Below are 14,853 nucleotides of genomic sequence, written 5' to 3' on the forward strand. Positions count from 1 at the left end.
ATAGGATTAATTTATGGTGGGGTTCAAAATAAACAAGGACAAAGCAAGTTTTATTCGTTCCTTACAACCCAAATAATAAAACATGAAAGCAAAGAATTAAGAGTAGGAGAGAAAGCCTATGACGTGCACTGCCGGAGCTTCCCTCGGCCACCACGAACTTCCACTAGCGAACTAGCTCCTCTCGGATGCCTAGAACGCCACTCCCTCAAGCTTGTCATGGAGAAATGCCACGGCAAGTAGAATTGACGGAGAAAAGTAAGACATTCTCTCTCTAAATTTTAAGCTCAAATCAACGTGAAACCAAATTCTTCTTCATTGTGGCTTCATCATCTATTTATAGGGGAAGATTAACCCTAGGACTTGGTGTTGAAATTCCTAGGATACCCCAAACCATGCTTAAATCACGTGAGGATTGGGCAGAGCTGGCATTGATCAAGCCTGGATTGCAAGCTGAGTACCCGACATAATCCTGTTGCAAAAGATCAAGGACAGACAGGATCTGTAGCAGGGTGGCGAGGTCATCAGGATCGACTGTAGCAGCGCTGATCCCTCCAGGCGGATTTCTCGCCCCTATCAGAGATCACGTGAAAGTGGTGACAGCTGGCTTTAAAATATCTTCTTTCACTTTGTTCGTTCTCGAAATGCCAATCCAACTCGATATTTTCATTCTGCTCAGTAATCTCCTTATGTCACTGCATTTCCTTTTCTCTTTTCCTTGCTCTAAATTTATGCACTTCAGTGAACAAACACCTTTCCCATAAAGCATCACCGATTTCAAAATAAAATACTGTGACAAATAGAATTCCATCACATGTAACTATATTCTCCTAAATGTATCTGCATGGTCCTAAATGGGCTCTTAGACATTCAATAACTTAAGTGAAAAGGTCCCAAAATGTGACCTTTTTACGGAGTTATCACCTTGTCATTTGGAATGACTTCAGTAGCAAAGTGGCTCAACTTGTTGTACTCAGCCTTGAATTCATGTACGGCTCGATCACCTTGCTTCAGATTAAGGAACTTTAACAGCATTGCTCGTCTGAGCTGTTCACCCAAATACTTGTTCTTGAATTCTTCCAAGAAGAATTACGAGGTCACTTGCTCCGATAGTGCATACATCGTAGTACTTGACCACCATACTCGAGTTGATCCTCTAAGTAAAGATACAGTTCCTCCCAACTTTTTCAAATCCGTCCATTGAAGACTATCGAGCATTAATATAACATCATTTAACCATAAGTCGGCCTTAATGGGCCCCTCTCTCTCTTCTCCCCAAAATTCTGGAGCTCCCAAGGCACTTATTTGCTGTCTTTATAGAGAAAAGGTCTTGATGCCATTATTACCACCTTTTCATTTGGAGTGATTATCAAAAGACGACCCACATCGAATATTTTGTCAGATGAATCTCCAGTAGCACAAATATCAACTTCTGGAGTTTCTTTATTTTCCTTATAAAATTCTAACTTTTTCTTGTCCATCATTAGTTGGATCAAGGCTTTAAATTCAAAATATTCTTGCACCTCATGTCTTTTTTCATTGTTATAACAACAATGGTTACCACATTCGTATTCTGGTATTCTAGAATGTGGTGCAAGAAATCATGCCCTTATCATATGCCTTCATACCCAGGCCAAATGAGACTTTACTTCAGAAACACTTGTTTTAATTATCTTGCCCCTCTCCTTCATGATTGCATTAACCCTACTTTCTTGGTGGTTAGAAAGAGGGTTTTGTGTAATGTTAGGTGATTCTGAGTTATTAAAATGAATCTAGTTTCTGTTACGTATCCTTTGAACTATCCTCTTAAAGGCGAGGCAATTTTCAATAGAATACCCCAGGACACCACCATGATACTTACAATGTGTGTTTCATCATACCACTTGGGTATGAGGGCTTTAGTGGTTCTACTGGTTATGGTGACACCACATGTGTGTCAAAACGTTACTGGTAGAGTTCCTTGTATATCATGGGAATTGCTCGAAATACTCCTTTTCCCCTTTTGGTTCCCTTGCATCTTGTCTAGAAGTACCTGATGGTACAACTGCAGTTGCTTTTGACTTGGAGATCGTAACATTTTTGTTGGTAGTAAAGGTGTTGATATTGTTGATCTATCATTCTTTCTTATTTATGGGAGGTCTCTTGCTTGATTCACTTTCATATATATTTCCTTGTTTAATGGTGGCCTCGATCATCTCTCCAGAAATAATCAGATCAGAAAATTTCTAAAATGTAATTGCAACCAGATTCCCGAAGAAATAATCCTTCAAAGTATGTACGAAGAGCTTCATTGTTTCTTTTTCATCCAAAAGAGGATGAACTTGTACATCTAAATCCCTCCATCGTTGTGCATACTGTCTGAAGTTTTCATTATGTTTTTTCTCCATACTTTGTAGCATGACACGATCTGGCCTTATGTCATTTACATGCTTGTATTGTTCTAAGAAAGACTTGGCGAGATCTTTCCATGTTCTGATGTATGAACAGTTCAGCTGATTATACCACCGGATGGCTGAACCTGACAGACTCTCCTGGAAGCTATGAATTATGAGCTGATCATTTCACACGTATCCTGTCATCTTTTGACAGAACATGATAATGTGAGCTGAATGTCAACTGTTCTCATCATATTTCTCAAAATCTGGGACTTTAAACTTAGGAGGAAGATTTAAATTTAGGACTAAGCTTAATTATATAGCATCAACTCCGTAATAATTATCTTCTCCCTTAACTGTCTTCATTTGATCTTCCAACAGCTTAATTTTCTCCTCTATCTTCTTTGTTTTATCCTCTTCATCAAAATCTGGAATACGATAATCATCTAGATTATTTTGAGGGTTAGTTACAGAAACTTGTTCTTTTGAAACTGATGAAGCTTGTGCTTTTACAGTAGATAAAACTTGTTCTTTTGCAGCAGACGAGTCTCCTTGAAGTCCTGGTAAGATCTCAACTATGATAATATGCTGTAGGGTAGGTGGTACAGTCACCCCTTTAGATGTCCCTACCCTATGAGCATTCATTTGATTCAGGCCAGACAGTCTTGCAATAATTTGATCAACTAATGACTACTGGTTCCTAATAATGGAATCCAATGTATTTTGTTGATTTTGACTTATTTTTTCTTTAAGCTCTTTTTATAACCTTATCATGTTTTCTTTAAGTTGAGTGATATTAGTTTCCATCTTCTTTTTCTTTGAACGAGTATTGTGAGGATGAAGTGTGTCTAATACTTAAGGTGGTATGTCCAGCGTTTGTTCCTTTTTGATGAGAAATTTTTTGTTAGTTATTGTGAATGTAAAGAAATGAAAAGAAAAAGAAAAATGTAAAATGTAAAATGTAAAATATACAGGAATGCATGATGCATGAAGTTTTCGAGGCAATGATCCAAAAACGTGTCTGTTATTACAAACAAGTCTTCTTACTTCATCTTTCACTAGCTGAATACCTTATTGAACCACTCCGGTTTCTCTTGCCAAGCCATATAGGTGACGAACTGCTTTTTGTAAAAGCTCTAAAAAGTCTTGAATGATTACATTTCTAGCTTTCACCCTTTGCTGAGCCTGCTCCAAACGAAAACGCCACTAAAGTCCTCCATCAAAAGGAACTATCTGGAACTCACTTGCATGTTTCTTAGATTTGTCTACAATGACCTCCAACTCAGCTATAGTTCTATAATTATGTTCTTGTTTCTTTTGAAGGGATCTTTCCAAATTAATTACCTAGGTTTCAATCGTTTTTTCTGGTGTTGGCTTTCTAACAAACGTCTTTAGGAAGTCTTTAAATGCTCTTTCAGGGTCTCTCTTTCATCTTGTCCCTCAAACTTTCTTTTCAGGTTGTTACTTCACCTTTCCAGTACTTGGAAGACCTTTTTAAATTGGAATTGCTCTAAACTTGGTCTTGATACCCTTTTCTCAAATTTTCCAACTCAAAACAGAGTTTCTTCTATTCCTTTTATAACCTGTCTACTCGATCCTTTTGAGTATCGACATCTAATTTCCATTGGAATTTTCAGCTTCGAGTTCCCTTAGTCTTTATTTCAGCTCCTCCTTTTCAGCTTCAAATTCATTCTATGTTGTCTCTAATTCAAAAGGAACATGTTTAAGATGCTCTTCCATTGTCTAAGTATCTTTATGATCTGGTATAAGGACTGTCATTTTCCTTAGCTTCATCAATTCTATATAATCTGAAGTAAGCATGTCTTTAGCAGCTACGACATTTGCACGAAATATATTCCTCCATGACTTGGCTACATCTTTGACCTTCTTCTTGTAGAGCTCCTCATGGTATGTAAACTCTGATCCAAATATCTCATGTGTAAATAGGACAAACTGACGTTCCCCATATTGTCGAAGTGCTAAAAGCGAAGAATAACCAACTCCTCCCCACAACCCAAGTAACATTATGATTCCTGAGTCTCCACATCGATAAAGGAGGTCACTATGAGTCATCCAAGGGCCTCTCCATACAATGTTGTTGAGTTAATCGATTGACTGAATCGGCCAAGAAGGGGGTGAATTGGCAATAAAAGTTTTGGTGAAAGCTTTTGCAGAAAATTGAAAGAAATTGCACAGCGATTTAGAGTGGTTCGACTTTATCAACCAAAGTCTACGTCCACTACCTTAGCTATCCACACTAAGGATTTTCCAACAAATTCACTAATTTTTTCTTTCTTTTGAGGCCAAAGAGATAACCTTACAACTCTCTCAAGAATATACCCCAATTCTTGAGAAAACTCTTTTCTCAAAGAGAAATACAAATTTGCAAACTTACAAGAAAAACCTCACAAGGCAAATATGTTTGCATAATTCTAGAAAAAAGAAGGAACACTCAAGAATAAATACAATTGAGCACAATAAGTGTTCTTGAAAGAAAAAATGAATATTGAATGAAAAATAGGCTTGAGATGCTAAAACTTGAGGTTTGATGCTTTCTCTTTGATTCTCTCTTGATTCTAATTGCTTGATGTTTCTTGTTGTTGATCAATGGCTTCTAAGCTTGCTTAAATACACCTTGAATCACTTTTAAACGTTGGGGATGATTAGTGAAGATCATATAGCCGTTTTAGTGTGAAAACAATTAATAAAACAGCTTGGAGCGTGGGGGGAATCGGTACCCCCTATGGGGAATCGGTTCCCTAAGTGTAAAATTCAAATATTTCGACCGTTATACAAGGGGGAAATCGGTACCCCCTGGGGGGGGAATCGGTTCCCTCCGAGCATACTGGAATTCTCGGAGCCAAACCATTCAGGGGGAATCGGTTCCCTCTGAGCAATCTGGAATTTTTGGCTTTGAAATGGTTCGAAATACTTTGTAAAATTATTTTGAAATTGTTTTAAGATTAAAACATAATTTTACACTTTGAGTAAGGATTAAAAAATGATCTTTGAAAGATTTGGAGTAATGTTTTGATATTTGAATAATTCTATCGAATATACTTAGAAAATCATTTGGAAAATCTTAAAATTCATTTAACTTAATTTGTTATATTGAAATATCAAAATGTTTTCAACAATCTCCCCCTTTTTGATATAACAAAACATTTTAGTAATTTTAAGATTTTGAAATCAAGTTTTAAATTACTCCCCCTTACTTTAACACTTCTCCCATTTATCATTTAAAAACACTTTAACACTTCTCCCCCTTTTTGTTAAATCAAAAAGACATTTTAAAGAATTTAAACAAGGTTTTGAAATCAGTTAGCCAATTGATTATATATAATATAAGCTGCTAAGATCACAAGCAAGAGAAACGTTAGCCATTAGTTTCATAATCAATATTCATAATTAATGTGAAATGGCAAAATTGGTCATATATCTAATCATGAAGTAAATGATGCAATAATGAATAAATTTAATCACACCAAATAGATAATTTCTAACCATTCATAAATCCAAACAAATTCAAAGTCAATCAATCCACAAATTCAAGCATTCCAAAATATTCAAAATGTTAAAATAATAAGTTTGGAGTTCAAAGCAAAACATTAAATCACATATCCGGATCAGGAGGAGGAAAACGAGCTCGCATAGCGGCCATTTCGTTAGTGAGGTCATTAATACGTGCGTTGGTTGCTTCATTATTTGCACGTATTTCCCGAAGAATTTCTAATTATTGAGCTCTCATTGTGGATAAATGGGACTTTATAGAAGTAAAGCGCGAATCCATAGTAGCGTATCGAAAATCGATTGTCTCCATAAAGGATTGGAAATATGGAGGCATTGGATGCGTTTGTTGTGCTTGCTCTTCGGGCTGCTCAGGCTCATCTTCGGCTTCATCGATGTCTCGCACTAATTGCTCAAGCTCGAGATCTTCGTCAGCTTCGGGTGGAGCTTGTTAAGAACTAGCTCCTGAAGTATTTGCAGAAGATCGAACCCATTCACCGGTTTTCTTATCCTTAATCCATCCCGCTCTCGTTAGGGAAAGAAGGTTAATTTGTTTCTTAAGGGGGAAAACGACATCTAGACCGACTCTAAGCCCAGCTTTGGAAAATAGATTACTCAAAATGCAACCGTAAACAAGAGATGAACATAGTTTTTTTTGTTAGGAACAAGATTTACGGTTTCAACAATTTCAGCAAAAATAATCTGAGGTAGGTTGATTTTAATATTGTTTTCGAAACAATGTAACCACCAAAGATCTAAGGCTCTAAGAGTAGAATAACAACCTCCGGATGGTCGAAACCACCAAGAAATTATTAGATGAAGAAAACGTTCATGAAGGTCTAGGACACTTGCACTATCCCTTCTTTTATAACGAGATCCTAAAACTTGATTTTCATTTGAAATACCATCATTATCTAATCCGAATGTATTGGGTATGTAAGCCGAGTCAATATATAAGAATTGTCCTAGAAGGTAGGAATGAATTCCTATGGTTTTGGTTTCATTTTGGTTTTTAACACAAACGACACTATAATAGAAAATACGAACAAGGTGATGGTAAACGATGGGTTCAAGGTCAAAGAGTTTATCAAATTTCCACTCTTGTAAAAGAGGAAGATATTTAAAATTGATAGCTAACATAGCTTGACGAGAAGGAATACGTTCTTCCCGGATTTTGTAAGAGTCGAAATATTGATAATACCAAAAATGATGATTTCTAGGACCAGGATGATTGAAACAAGAATTTTGGATAGTCAAATTAGGATCAATGGGATTAGGATTAGAAATTGGAATAGAAGGAGGATTTGGAGGTGGATTTGGTTGACGGTGTGAATGACTAGATGAAGACCTAGCATGTTTAGGATTGGACATGGTTTAGGAAATCGGAATAGAATTGATAACCTGCAATTTAGAAAACACAAGTATGCAATTCAATCAATCCCAAAACTCAATTGAGTCCTCAATATTTCAAGGTTCTCTAAATCAATCCTAATGGGCAAAGTTTTTGAAAAACTTTTGAAAAATATGGTTTTGAGAAACAATATATGTATAGTTTTCATAATAACAACATAATTTAATCAAAACACAATAATTTCAAAAAAAAATTTATTTCAAAAATTTTGAAAAAATCTTGTGTTTTTGATGAAAGTAGTTGTAATATCTAGTTTCTAATCACTAAATAATAAATGCCCGATCAAAAATTCAACCTAGAACTAATTAAAACTAGTTCTATGTTCATAAATTGATAAAACAAAGTTTTGGAAAAATACCTTGAATGATTTCGGATTTGAGTGAGATTAGATGAAGTTTGCACGTTTTTGATGATTCCAATAGGTTTAGAGGATGATATTTGAAGTGAATTCCGATTAAAAACGTTGATTTGAGGTAAGAATGAAGATTTGAGAGAGTAGAGGGAAGAAAATGGCGTGAAGGAATAAGAGAGGGTTTGAGCAAATTTTGGGTTCTGCCTGTGTTAAAACCAGAACCCTAGGGGGTATCGATTCCCCTGTGGGGGGAATCGGTTCCCCTTCAAAGGGGGAATCGGTTCCCTCAAGGGGGGATCGATTCCCTCTGCACCAAAATGCTAAAATCTGATTTTAAACATCCAAAATGCTAAATTAATTTCCTCTAGTGGTATTGGCAACTCATATATTAAAAATTAATCATGTTCAAACAATTCAATTAATCTTTAAACAATATTTGAACATAAAATTAATTTTTCATCAAGAATCATAAACTCCCCCTAACTAATAGCAATGAATGCAATCAAAAAATTACTATTATAAGCATTTTTCACATATTATTAAAAGTGCTAAAATTATTTTAAACACTCAGTGAAGATAGATTGGTCAAACCTAATTCTCTCCTAAGTGTCCAAAATCGTTCCTTGTCTAAAGGTTTAGTAAAGATATCCGCTAATTGGTGCAAAGTATCAACAAATTCTAGAACTACATCTTCCTTAGTGACATGGTCTCTAATGAAGTGATGTCTTATTTCAATGTGCTTAGTTCTAGAGTGTTGGATGGGATTTTTAGTGAGACAAATAGCACTAGTATTGTCACACTTGATAGGAATGGTACCTACTTCAATTCCATAATCAAAAAGTTGTTGTTTCATCCATAAAACTTGTGCACAGGAACTACCAGCTGAAATGTATTCGGCTTCAGTGGTAGATAATGCAACACAATTTTGTTTCTTTGAAAACCAAGAAATTAGCATATTTCCAAGGAATTGGCAAGTACCGGAGGTGATTTTCCTATCTAATTTGCATCCTCCATAATTCGCATCAGAAAAAGCATGCAAGCTAAAGCTAGAGTCTCTAGGATACCAAAGTCCTAAACTAGGAGTGTCTTTAAGGTATCTAAAGATTCTCTTAATAGCTAGTAAATGTGATTCCTTAGGACATGATTGAAATCTAGCACATAAGCAAACACTAAACATAATATCCGGTCTACTTGCAGTTAGATAAAGTAGAGATCCAATCATTGGAGCTCATTGGAGTGTCATGAGGTTTGCCATTTTCCAGTCCAAACTTCTTGAGCATATCTTTGACGTACTTAGCTTGATTGATGAAGATGCCATCTTTTCTTTGCTTGATTTGGAGTCCCAAGAAAAATGAGAGCTCCCCCATCATGCTCATCTCAAACTCACTTTGCATTAGCTTAGAAAATTCTTGGCAAAGAACATCATTAGTAGAACCAAATATTATATCATCAACATAAATTTGAACTACTAATAAATCTTTACCTTTATGCTTCAAAAACAATGTAGTGTCAGCCTTCCCTTTTGAAAAACCTTTTTCAATTAAAAAATTTGACAATCTTTCATACCAAGCTCTAGGAGCTTGCTTTAAACCATAAAGAGCTTTTTTTAATTTTAAAACATGATCCGAAAAATTTGAATCTTCAAAACCTGGAGGTTGTTCCACATACACTTCTTCTTTTATAAAACCATTTAAAAATGCACTTTTAACATACATTTGATATAATTTAAATTCATTGAAACATGCAAATGCTAATAACATTCTAATTGCTTCCATCCTAGCTACGGGAGCGTATGTTTCATCATAGTCTATGCCTTCTTCTTCTTGAGTATACCCCTTAAGCAACAAGTCTAGCCTTATTTCTCACTATATTACCACTCTCATCAAGCTTATTTCTAAATACCCATCTAGTACCTACAGTAGATTTATTACTAGGCCTTTCAACTAATGTCCATACTTTACTTCTCTCAAATTGATTTAACTCTTCTTGCATAGACATAATCCAATGTTCATCATTTAATGCTTCTTTAATATTCTTAGGCTCTATGCATGAGATAAATGCAACATAATTACAAATATTTCTAAGAGAAGATCGAGTTGCTACCCCTTTTGATGGATCACCTATAATTTCACCATCCTTGACATAGTTGTACTCTCTTGGATAAGATACTTCCCTTTCTTCAATGGTTGGATTCTCAAGAGGATCATGAGTTTCCTCATTTTTCGTTTCTTCCTTTGATGATGGTTCTCCAACGTCATGTCTAACGTCATTTGTATTTATAACACCTACATCATCATTCACACAAGAATCCTTCCTCGGAAGGGGATTATCATCGAAAACAACATGTATAGACTCTTCTACAACTAAAGTTCTTTTATTAAATACACGATAGGCTTTAGAATTTAAGGAATAACCCAGAAAAATTCCTTCATCACTTTTAGCATCAAATTTGCCAAGGTTTTCTTTACAGTTATTTAAAACAAAACATTTACATCCAAAAGGATGAAAATAACTAATTTTAGGCTTTTTATTTTTGAAAATTTCATATGGAGTTTTCTTTAAAATTGGCCTAATCATTACTCGATTTACAACATAACAAGTGGTATTTGTGGCTTCCGCCCAAAAATATTTTGGCAAATTATTTTCACAAAGCATGGTTCTAGCCATTTCTTCTAAAGTACGATTTTTCCTCTCAACAACTCCATTTTGTTGAGGGGTTCTAGGTGCTGAAAATTATGGCTAATACCGTTAGAGTTACAAAATTCAGTAAATCCAAGATTTTCAAATTTAGTTCCATGATCACTCCTAACACTAGTTATAGAGTAACCTTTTTCATTTTGGATTACTTTTGAAAATGTGATGAATTGTTCTAATGCTTCATCTTTAGTATTTAAAAATAGAACCCAAGTATATCTAGAATAGTCATCTACCAAGACAAATGCATATTGTTTTCCACCCAAGCTAGTAGTTCTAGTTGGCCCAAAAAGATCTAAATGGATCAATTGTAAAACTCTACTAGTTGATACATCATTAATGGATTTAAAAGAAACTCGCTTTTGTTTTCCTTTAGCACAAGCATTACAGATTTTATCATTATCAAATTTAAGCTTAGGCAACCCTCTTACTAGGTCTCCTTGAATTAACCGTTGCAAAACACTCATACTAGCATGTCCTAGTCTCCTATTCCATAACCAACTATCATGTTCATCCTTAGCAACTAGGCATAAATTAATCATATCAAAAAAATCTAAATGCACCATGTATATGTTTCATATTCTATGACCAACAAGCATAATCCGATTAGATGCAATGTCAATGACTTTACAACCATTAATTTCAAATAAGACATTGAATATTTTATCGTATAATTAACTAATACTCAATAGATTATTCTTTAATCCATTCACATATAAAACATTTTTATTTTGTATGGAAGAGGTATTACCTATTGTACCAATACCTTTAATGTGACCTTTTGAATTGTCTCCAAAAGTCACTTCTCCTCCATTTTTGGCGTTAAGCTCAATGAAGCGGCTTTTGTCTCCGGTCATGTGTCTTGAGCATCCACTATCAAGGTACCATGAATTTGAATTTGTTTCCCGTACCTTGTAGCAATGCTCCTTTCCCTTAGAATCTTCCTCAAATGCCATCAAGCACAAGTTAGCTACTTCTTGTTCCTCTTCATCGGAACTTTCTTCATCGCTCCATGTAGCCACATGAACCTTGTGCTTATTTTTTGATTGACCCTTTTTCTTCAATTGTGGGCAATCATATTTGACATGCCCTGGCTTTTTACATTCGTAGCAAATGATTGGGTCCATCTCTTTCGGTTCATTTTTAGGCCTTCATTTCGTTTGAATTTTCTTCCTCGATAAGGTCTCATCATTTTTCTGAACCGTTTGGCAAACAATGCCATTTCCTCGTCATCGTCATTGTTATTCGAATCACTCTCATCTTTTGTGGATTTGAGAGAAACTCCAATGTTTTTCTTCTTATCCTTCTCCTTTGGTGTCTCGTCAATCTTGTCGAGGTCCACCTCATCTTCGAGCATCATTTCATGAGTGAGGAGTGGCCCAATTAGCTCTTCAAGAGTTAAGGACGTTAAGTCCTTAGACTCGATGATTGCCGTCTTCTTTGATTGCCATGATTTTGGGAGGGAGTAGACTAACTTCCTCACAAGCTTTTCATTTGAAATGATCTCTCCATATGATTTGAGACCATTGACAATTGTTGAAAATCTATCCGTCATAGGTTTGACATCTTCATTTGGTTTCATCCTGAAATTTTCATTGCTATGTGTTAGAATACTAATTTTAGATTTCTTTACCTCATCGGTACCTTCATGAGTGATTTGAAGTTTGTCCCATATTTTTGTGGCGGTTGTACACGATGAAACTCTTCCGTATTCATCTGGTCCAAGAGCACAAAAAATGATATGGATGGCTTTGGAGTTGAGCTGGAACATTCTTGTCTCTCCTTCACTCCACAACCTTGGATGAGTGAGAGGTTTGATGTATCCTTCTTCTACAGCATTCCATGCTCCCATGTCACTTGCTTGAATGAAGTACATCATTATATTCTTCCAATAGGCATAGTTAGCTCCATTGAAGAAAGGAGGCTTGTTGACGGGCATCGAGTCGAGACCGGAGTCGAAGTTTGAAGTGGAGGCCATTGATGACTTTGATTATCGATATAACTCTTCCTGAATCGACTCAAGAGGTGATTAAACCTTCAAATGAGTTAGGCTCTGATGCTAATTGTTGAGTTAATCGATTGACTGAATCGGCCAAGAGGGGGTGAATTGGCAATAAAAATTTTGGTGGAAGCTTTTGCAGAAAATTAAAAGAAATTGCACAGCGATTTAGAGTGGTTCGACTTTATCAACCAAAGTCTACGTCCACTACCTTAGCTATCCACACTAAGGATTTTCCAACAAATTCACTAATTTGTTCTTTCTTTTGAGGCCAAAGAGATAACCTTACAACTCCCTCAAGAATATACCCCAATTCTTGAGAACACTCTTTTCTTAAAGAGAAATACAAATTTGCAAACTTACAAGAAAAAACCTCACAAGGAAAATATGTTTACACAATTCTAGAACAAAGAAGGAACACTCAAGAATAAATACAATTGAGCACAATAAGTGTTCTTGAAAGCAAAATGAATATTGAATGAAAAATAGGCTTGAAATGCTCAAACTTGAGGTTTGATGATTTCTCTTTGATTCTCTCTTGATTCTAATTGCTTGATGTTTCTTGTTGTTGATCAATGGCTTCTAAGCTTGCTTAAATACACCTTGAATCACTTCTAAACGTTGGGGATGATTAGTGAAGATCATATAGCCGTTTTAGTGTGAAAATAATTAATAAAACAGCTTGGAGCGTGGGGGGGAATCGGTACCCCCTATGGGGAATCGGTTCCCTAAGTGTAAAATTCAAATATTTCGACCGTTATACAAGGGGGGAATCGGTTCCCTCCGAGCATACTGGAATTCTCGGAGCCAAACCATTCAGGGGGGAATCGGTACCCCCTTAGGGGGGAATCGGTTCCCTCTGAGCAATCTGGAATTTTTGGCTTTAAAATGGTTCGAAATACTTTGTAAAATTATTTTGAAATTATTTTAAGATTAAAACTTAATTTTACACTTTGAGTAAGGATTAAAAATGATCTTTGAAAGATTTGGAGTAATGTTTTGATATTCGAATAATTCTATCGAATATACTTAGAAAATCATTTGGAAAATCTTAAAATTCATTTAACTTAATTTGTTATATCAAAATATCAAAATATTTTCAACAAATGTCCTTATCTTGAAGGTGCATGAATACATTTACCCATTTCTCAATAGGAATTCCTTCTCGCCACTTTTGTGTAAGGAATTCCTCTAAAGAAGAGTAAGTGGTGCTGAATCAACGGTAAGAAATCCTATCAGTCTTCCAAAAATGACTATAAATCTAAACCTGAAGAAGCTGTATACACCCTATAAATCATCCTCCACCAGTCCTTCTGCAATGGTTTAGTGAACGAAAAGTTTCGGCTAAGATCATTGGCGCAAAGTTCACTCACTTAGGTAATTTTTCGAACAGTTCCACCACAGCTACCTCGATGTATCCCAAAGTTTTTGGAAAGATAACCAAGCCATAGATACCCAGTGAAAAAAGGTTAATCACCTTCCATTCATCAGGATGATTCTTCATTAATTTCTTGATGTGAGTCCATGCAATTCATTCTCCCTTTCCTTTTCTTTGAATTCAGTCAGTTACCCACCTTTCATCGACCCCTGCAACCTTTGCAACCCATTCTTGAAAGACTGACTTTTGATATATTTGGTGTAGACTCGGTCCATTCTGATTCTTTCACAATGCAATAGGGTAGTTATTCCTCGATTATGGGCACTATGTCTTCTTGGTTGAATGTAAAGCAACTATACCCCGGATTCCAAAATTGCATTAAGGCTCTAATCAAAGATTCATCTATCTTGACATAGAGAAAATGTGCGATATCACCGTACCGTTGGCAGAATCTTTGTTTCTTGTTATTTTTCAGTTGTCCCAAGTTCTCCGCAACTCTTGAATATTGTTTTGCTTAAGGCTGATAGAAACATAACCAACTAGATCTGACATATAGTTACTTTGTAGATTGTTCCCTTTTTTCCTTCTGAGTTTTCTTTGACTATAGCCGGACTTCTGCATTTCTCACCTCTTGCATTACAACCCCTTTGTCCATTAATTCAAATTATTCAAGTTTTAACGAACACTTTTTGCGGATCAACACCTCTTTAAATGGTACAAATGATAGAAGTTAAAGAAAAACAAAAATGAATGAAAACCATTTAGTAAGATAAAAATAAAAATTCCTACCCCACATGCTTTTTCCTACTGGACATGATTTCTATCATGCATGCTAATTTTTGAACAAATACTAACCACATATATTTCTAATTCGCATGCCTTGAATAGAAAATAAAGCAAGAAATAACTAAAGTAGCCTAGGTTTTGAAATGGAGTTTCGGGGTGGGCTCTAATTCCTTGCAACATCCCGGTTTAGGTTCTAAAAAAAAGATACCCGAGTTTTCCTTACTGGTGCCCCCATGGGCTTCCTAGACCCTCAGTCTTAAGCCCGTTACAAGCTCATATGGACCAAGTTAAACTCGAGAGGATACATTCCCTTAAGTCTATACGGAGAATAAATTCACACGAAGACATAAGGTA

The sequence above is a fragment of the Hibiscus syriacus genome, unplaced genomic scaffold (genome assembly GCF_006381635.1).
Source record: "Hibiscus syriacus cultivar Baekdansim isolate YM2019G1 unplaced genomic scaffold, ASM638163v2 tig00014445_pilon, whole genome shotgun sequence".
Lineage (NCBI taxonomy): Eukaryota > Viridiplantae > Streptophyta > Magnoliopsida > Malvales > Malvaceae > Hibiscus > Hibiscus syriacus.